The following is an 8,359-nucleotide window of genomic DNA, read 5'->3' as shown; positions in this document are numbered from 1 at the left end:
TGAACCATGTGAAATTCCAACTTCCTTAGTTATCTCCTCAATGGCAACTCGACAGACTTCTTCCACCAGTACTTCATGTCATCCAGATTCTTCATTTGTACCAGTTGACTTTTCCCCCTCTTTGACTCACCTGTGAAGTTTTCAGTATATTCTTTATGATGCTTGATCCAATTAAAAAATGTCTAGTGTGCAGAAGAGAGAATTTCTGTTGGCCTACATTCTTTCTTTCTCTTTCTTTCTTTGTTTCCTGACTCACAGAAACAGATGTATTTTAAGTCAACCCAATGAAACCAAGTTAAGTGTGTTACTGAGAAAATATGGCCAACAGACAGCCAGTGATAGCAGAAACATGTTTAAGCATGTTTTATTTGGAATAAACACATGAATGTGGAATTTATTTTACTAACACTTGTATAAACTATACCTCTTCTTGGCTACACTAAAATATGTATGAATGTGTGGACAAATACAACTGTGCATTTATTAATACCATCTATGTATTTATAAAATGTTAAGGGTTCTAGTTTGATTTGGTCAAGGTAGTGTGTCATAAGTATCATTTTCATAAATTGTCATTTATTCTCTTCAGTTGGAAAGCCAAACATTAGAGGCTATTTTCCAGCATATGGTGGGAGGTCAGATGCTCAGAGATATTCCCCCTGAAGGCAGTCTGCTCCATTGTTGGTGGGGTTCACACCCCACTGATAATGGTTTCAATAGTGAGCAAGAGAACAGGTCAAACTGGCTCAGTGATAACCAAAATTAAGCTGGTTCTCTGAATCTAAGATCCACCCATCTTGTCACATGTGTACTCCCAATACCTCCCTGTCGTATTTTGTGGCTACCCCTAGATCGTCCCCCCGATTCATTACTGTAGTCCAATTAGTGCAATCCCTTCCTGTGACATATGTCTTTACCTGCAATTAGGAGGCTTGCATGTCCCCAAAGATATATAAGACTTGATTAGCAATAAAAAAGCTCTCTCTGCTCCCCCTTCCCCTCCCCTGGTCCTCACTCCCCTGTTCCCCTTCCCCTTTTCATCCTTCCCCTCCCTTCTCTCCTTAACTCTGGTCTCTCTCTCTCCCTGTGGAAGACCAAGTGAGGCTGAGGTGCACATGCTATCATCGGGGGGGGGGGGAGCGGGGGGAGAAACAGTGAATCATCTGCCTTTCACAGATGAAGCATCCTCCGTTGTTTGACCATTGGTTGCAGTTTTAATAAAACCAACCTGTTCCAGTCTCTGTCCTGGACACTGCTGGATCCAACTAATATAATAGTCACTGAAGGTGAATCTAGAAGTTGCACAGGAGCGTCTCAGAGATTCCCCAGGCTTTCTCAGGTCACCTCCAGATTTCACCAGCTGCACTTTACACTGGACACCTGCAATCACAAAGACAGTGTGATAAGGTCACTGCCCTGCCTACCCCATCCAATATTCTACACACAACCACACAGCATTTTCCTCAATTATTACCACGTAGAATGGCCAAAACATAAACACAACTTTGTCCAAAATTCATGATGTGTCCTCTGAGTTAGCTGAAAATGGAAATAGCTGAGGCCCAATGTACTGGGGCTTCATGCCCAGAGCTCCCAGGAAAGGAGCAGGACAGGTTTCACTGGCACACAGAGAGAGCTGTATTAGCATGTGGCCCTCCACTTAGTAGCAGAGGAGTGGACTACCTGTGTTGGGGTTCTCCTTATGACCCAAGAAACAGACACATCCTCACAGGAAAATGGAGGTTTTTATAAAGGCTGCTTATACACGTGATACAGAAGCACTGCTGCTGCTATAGTTAAAAGCTATCAATGTTTGATATCAATGTTTTAAATTTTTAAACACTATTATACATAAAAGAGAACCTCTGTGGCATGAGAGTTCAGAATGTATCCTTCATCCTCAGTGTGGACGCACAGATGGTTACTCCTCATGTGAACATGATGATAGATAGCTCTGGTGTCTGTTTCTTGTTGGTGAACATTATTATCCTTATCATTGTCTTCCAAGATATGTCCTCCTTTATTTGACATTGATGAATTTTTTTACAGAGTTGTTCATTAAGAATGCCATCTTTAAAATGATTAGGGCAAAGACTGTACAGATGTGCTTTATACAATTGATGTATATATATGTATGGACTGTGATAAGAGTTGTATGAGCCCCTAATAAAATGTTAAAAAAAAGAATGTCATCTTTAACTTTTTAGCACCCAGTCACCCATTCACTACAAAGTGACATCTCCTCTCTTATTTCTGCCATAGGGGAGTCACTTGTCCTGTGCGTTGTACACACACCTTTCTGGTACAGCCCTGCCCTATTCCTTACAGTAGTCTGTGTCTGGATACCACTGACTTCCGCTATCCCATACAGTAAAAGTGTCTTGTCTTCAGTGGTCACAGACTTTAACTATAGAGAGAAGGAGTTTGTGGGCTCACTTCTGGAGATCGAAGGTCAATTCTTCAGGAATGAAGTGAAGTTTCTTCCGACAACCAAGGTCTATTGTTAACAGTCAGTCTGACTCCTTCAAAAGGTATTGGCTGGTCCAGCTCCAGTAATACTAAGTGATCGTGGTGTGTGTGGAGAAGTCGGTACAGGTTAGGGAGAGGATCTGGGAGGTTTCGCCACTCCTCAGAGGGCTTCCTGCAGCTGGAATGGAGCAGAACAACTAGGGACAGGGAAATAGTAAACAGGCAGTGAGGACAAAGAGTAGACACCCATTCGTAACAGGCTATTTTGAGAAACCCACGGGAGGCTCTAACACCAATAGACAAATGCACACAGAAAAACCCAGCCTGCTCTGTAGCATACAGATTCTAACTGTTAGATGGCTTGTCACCGTGATTGCAGCAATGAGATCGAGTATAGCAAGGACTGTGAGGATGACACAGGAATAGGCAGTGTGTTGTTCTATTGTACATGGCAACACGATGATTTAAGACCAAACCAATGAAACCTGGCAATAGTAACAATAGCATTTGTATTGAGGAAATGTGAGTCCTAATCAATAAGACTGTCATGAAAGGTTACTGGTAGGTATTTTGAAGAAAAAAAAAGAAGAAGATTCAGAAATGAAGTCCTGGAGGAGCAATTGAATTGAATCACTGCTCTAGGTCAACCCTTGTTATGTGAGTGGTTACCATGACTTTCCATGAGCAATCAACAATTGTTCACTGCACCTGAGGCTAGATGGTTTCCTTTTTCTTCTAATAGCCTAAAAACTCCCTACAGACTTGGCCCTTCTTCATGGAAGGTGAGTATTAGGTTCACCCTGAATAATATTCACTAGTGGTGTTTGAAGAATTATCACATGTACTTCAACTTCAATAGAATGCTGAATTAGTTATTTTATCTAATCTTTTGGGGGAGTTCAGGTGGACCTAGTCTTTAAAGTGAGGTTCTGGCTCTTCAATACTCTGAAGAATATTGAATATTCACCACATTTAATATATCTTTTGATCTCTTGACTGCTGCTTCCATGAGCTTTGATTGTGGATACAAGGAAGACAAAATCCATGACGAACATTTCTCAAGACGGAGTGGATGAGTGAAGAGACTTGGTGGTGGTGAAGTCAGTGGAGGTGGCAGGATTTTCTTTGGCAGGCTCCGATGGTGTTCCTCGCTCACTACAGGGGAATCTGCAAAGGAAGAGAACGTAAAGGTGGCCTCCAAGTCCAGTCTCTGGTCACTGTAGCCAAGAGAATTGAGACCAGAGCGGTAGTTCTTACCCCAAAGGGGCAGTTCTGTGCAGAAGAGACAGGGCAATGCCAGAGCAAAGAGCAGGTGGCTTTCCTGTTGCATCTTTTTTGTAGTTCCCTGGACTCTGCTCTACGATGTAACTCAATTCTGAAGTGAAGATGGAGGAGGCAGTGCAGGAAAGTCCAAGACTTCCTGGAATCTGAAGTGCTACTCAGATCATCCAAACAAGAGATAGTAAAGGAGGGAGATGGCTCTGTAAAACTGAGCCCCTGAGTTCCAAAAGATGGTGTTGTAGACTGTACAGTTCTTTCTTCAATGCCTTACTCATTGATGGAACCGAGAAGGGGTTCTTCTGAGTTTCAGTTAGTATCCACGGAGAGTAAAAAGCCAACCACAGGCCAAGTGTATGAGAGTGACTCCACCAACCACTGCATGATCTTCCTTCACCTGGCTGGCCCGGATATTGGCAGTCCAGTAACAAATACATTGGCCAAGTTAACAAGGTTAAAGTCATTGGAATCAAAAACACATGGAAAGAACCAAGAGGCTGCTGCATGGGAGCAGTGCAACCTGCTGTGGCGCAGTAGGACCAGTTACAGCAGCCTAACTGGTGGCTCATCGGATGACTCATCGGATGACAATGAAGAGGATTCAGGGGGTAGTAGGCAATCACTACAATTATAACATAAGTAACTGATGTGCCCTTTGTGTTTATAAATACTGTAAGGTGACTTTAGTTACTCCAAGTTCTCCTCGTTGCAATAATTTGTAACTCTTTGGACCATGCGTCCTTGAGGCAGATGTCTTTCAGAAAGAGAGCACTTTCAGGGGTTCTGGGTTTTTGAAGGGAGCAGTGAGAGTGAAGAAGTCATGCTTCCTCACTAACGTGGTGGTAAGAGGTCATGGGAATGAACCAGCTGAGCCAGAGAGGTAGACACAGTTGTGTGTTGAGGCAACACATCTGGTCAGCAAGTACCTTCTGTCATAGCTGCTCTCCCTTTACAAGGTGTGTACCCACAGTACAACACCTGAACCCAAGTTGGCCTAATGCAGCATCTGTGTATTTTTGTTTTCTACCTTCTAAAAGTTGAAAAATAAAAGTGCAACATAATAAATCTGATGGAAAGTTTATCAGTGGCACTATGTGTTTTTCTGCATTGACATGGAATAACGACAGTGGGAGCTTCATTGGATTCCAGAAAATGCAGCATTGATGGGTGGCATCAGATCCACTGTAGTCTGATATTTCTAGTGGAAAATGTAGAGTTAGAGCCATATGCGCATGCACAACGGGAGAGAAGTCATATTGTCCTGCAAGCCCTCACCCATTACTGTGACCATCTGTGTTCTTTTTTCATTTTACAACGTTGCAATGGAATGGCACTGTGTCTCTCTTTCCAAATGCCTTCGTAGCTCTTGAGTATCACAAAAGCACGTGGACTATAGTTTTCCTGTTTCATTCGGTGAAAATATGCTCACCGAGTGCCTGACCTGCTGAAGGCACTTTGTAGAGCGGCGATGTGGGACCCCTGATCTGGATGAGACACTCACTGCATGTACATGCTTCAGATCAGTTCATCCCATACCCTTCTTTCTGCTGCCTCTTTGTTTCACTCCACTGGCATGTGTCTCACTCATCGTGTGTTTTTTTTTTCATCTTTGTTGGCATCTGACCTCAGCGTTCTTCGTCAACTTTTTAATTTCTCCTCCACTTTGCTTTTGCAGACCAGGCTTTTTAAAGACCACGGACCTCCAGATTTTAGCACCTCATATATCAGTGTTTCACATGGACGTGATTCTAGAAGAAAACCAAAGATCCAAACCCAGAGCAACTTAGGACCTTCTGCAAATTCACTACTAGTGTACCTTTGGGCCTTCACATTTCACATTGGAGATTTATTAATTTTTATTCTTACACATTTTTGTTGGTTGATTTACTTGAGTTAAAATGCTAGACCAAGTAGAAATGTACAATTTCTAGCCTGTGTTTACCTGGGATATCGTTGGTAGGAGAATCAGGGTGGATGCCATTACTTTCTGTACTGGAGAAAAAATAAGCAATCACTGAATGAATCACACAAGCAATCAAGCAAACACACAACTTCTGCCTCAAAGTGTAAATCTACCGCCATTGGGTCAATTCAGACTCATAGCAAACCCGTAGAACTGAATATAACTGTTCTTTAGGTTTCCAGAGCTTTCCATATTTATCGGCACACAATACTTAAACTTACTCCCAAGGAGTAGCTGCTGGGTTTGAACCGCTAACCTTTTGTTTAGCAACTAATGCTTAGTCCACTCACCACCAAGTCTTCTTTATATATACATCTGCTCTGAGAACCTATGTTACATATTGTGTGATGTCACTTGAGGATCAACTGCCTCATATGCCTGTGAAAGCTAGACAATGAGTAGGAAGTTTGCAGGAAAATCGATGACCTGAAAATGATGGCTTGGGGGTAGGATATTGAAAGTACCAATGACTGCAAGTAAGGAAAGCTTACTTCACGCACTCTGCACCCCTGATATACTCCTTCAGTCTTACTTTTGTCTCCCAAATGCAAAGGACATTTAAAAGAATGTGATTTGAGTACCTCAGAAAGTGTTCGAAAAAGGAAAACACTGACTTGAGACTTACATAGACATAAATGGACACTGTCAGGAAATATTAGGTTTATAATTTGTTCTTGTTTTGTTTTTCAAACTTGAGTAATTTATTTGGGTTGAAAATTAAGACTTTATGCAGCTTAGAGTGCTGTATAGTGGACTGATAATATTCAGTGTGATAAAGAGCATTTACAATGGGCAATCCATGAGGAAAGGAAGTTTTTTACTCCTTACTTATTGTTTCATCCTGGATGACTAGGGTGCCTAGAATATTACCTGGCTCCTAATAGATTTTCAATAAATAACATTTACTTTTCAGTGGAAAAGGCAGTCTATCAATATTTTTACATCTAACCCACTGCCCTAATGTATACTCCAACTCATAGCAACCCTGTATAGGATTTTGACAGTCTATCGATCTTTATAGTAGATGGATTTCTCTGTAGATAGCCTCTCTATTTAAAATCTAAAAAAGGTGGACATTCTAGAGTACTTAGCACAGTTTATGAATTTGTTGTTGATAGGTGCCATCAAGTTGGTTCCTACTCAAAGCATCCCTAAGCACAAAAGAACAGAACACTGCCCAGTCCTGCACTGTCCTCACAACTGTTCTTACATTTGATCTCATTGTTGCAGCCATTGTTAATCCATCTCCTGGAGGGCCTTCCTCCTTGTCACTGCCCTCGTGATGGCCTTCTCCAGGGACTGGCCTCTCTGGGCAACATGTCCAAAGTATGTGAATAAAGTATCACCATCCTTGTGTCATATTAGAATGTGTGTATATATGTTTATATATATATATATATATATATATATATACTTTGTATGCAGTCTTTCACTTTTGGGTGAGTTTATTTTCTTTTTTTGAGGATCTTCTTAATAATTATTTGCTTTCAAACAACAATATTTGGATAGACAATATTTTCTAGGGCCTTCTAAGCCAAAATGATTGCATAAAACTACATTTTTGAGAGTGTGGCCAGGCGGCTCGGACCGAGCAGGGCTTTCCTTCCCAGTGGATTGCAGAGCGTACACTGCCAGTCTCTTGTCTTCTGTTCACCATGGCTTCTTCTGATATCCAGGTGAAAGAACTGGAGAAGCGGGCCTCTGGCCAGGTCTTTGAGCTGATACTCAGCCCCCGTTCAAAAGAGGCCGTCCCAGAATTCCCTCTTTCTCCTCCAAAGAAGAAGGACCTTTCCCTGGAGGAAATTCAGAAGAAATTAGAAGCTGCAGAAGAAAGACGCAAGTCCCATGAGGCGGAGGTCCTGAAGCAGCTGGCCGGGAAGCGGGAGCACGAGAAGGAGGTGCTGCAGAAAGCAATCGAGGAGAACAACAACTTCAGCAAGATGGCCGAGGAGAAGCTGACCCACAAAATGGAAGCCAACAAAGAGAACCGAGAAGCACAAATGGTGGCCAAGCTGGAGCGCTTGCGAGAAAAGGACAAGCACGTGGAAGAAGTGCGGAAGAACAAGGAATGCAAAGACCCCGCTGATGAGACTGCAGCCGACTAGCTTGTCCTGAGGACTGACTTTCTCCCCTCCCTCCTTGAGATCCAAAGACCGTGCTGGCCAGTGTCATTTTACTACTATTACTGTTTCCCTCCTGACAAAGACTAGAAGCCAACGTAGGACGTAAATAGGTAGATCCAGACCATGTGATGTTGTTTTAGGGGCTAAAGGAGAGAAACAAAAAGTGTTTGACTCTTTTTTTCTAAAGTGTTGGAGTGTTTCTAACGTAGCTATTTTTCTTGTTGCCTCTTTTCTACTTCGGTGCACTCAGTGCGCTGGGTGAATGGCTAGCACTGTATTGGCCCCGTGGAAACATGTTTGTGAAAGAGTATGTAGTGGCTTCTCAAAACTGTTAGATGCTGAATATCTGTTTGCTTTTAAATCCCAGTTCTGTCCCGATTTTACCAGATGCTACTGTACTTGAATGGTTAATAAAACTGCAAAGTGCTGCTGGTGGCAGTGAAAAAAAAACTACATTTGTGATTATTTATTATAAGAAGGTTCAAGATAAATCTGAGGGTATAGAGACAATTTGGGACTCCACATG

General features: G+C 42.3%; 1 pseudogene; it reads left to right on the top strand.

Annotated features, from left to right (window-relative positions):
- Window positions 1–7,280: 7,280 nt before the first annotated feature.
- Window positions 7,281–7,863, top strand: LOC142436357 (stathmin pseudogene; annotated as a pseudogene).
- The last annotated feature ends 496 nt before the right edge of the window (window positions 7,864–8,359 follow it).

The sequence above is a fragment of the Tenrec ecaudatus genome, unplaced genomic scaffold (assembly GCF_050624435.1).
Source record: "Tenrec ecaudatus isolate mTenEca1 unplaced genomic scaffold, mTenEca1.hap1 Scaffold_2309, whole genome shotgun sequence".
NCBI lineage: Eukaryota > Metazoa > Chordata > Mammalia > Afrosoricida > Tenrecidae > Tenrec > Tenrec ecaudatus.
Note: the sequence above shows the minus strand (reverse complement) of the source record. Positions and strands in the feature narration are given on the sequence as shown.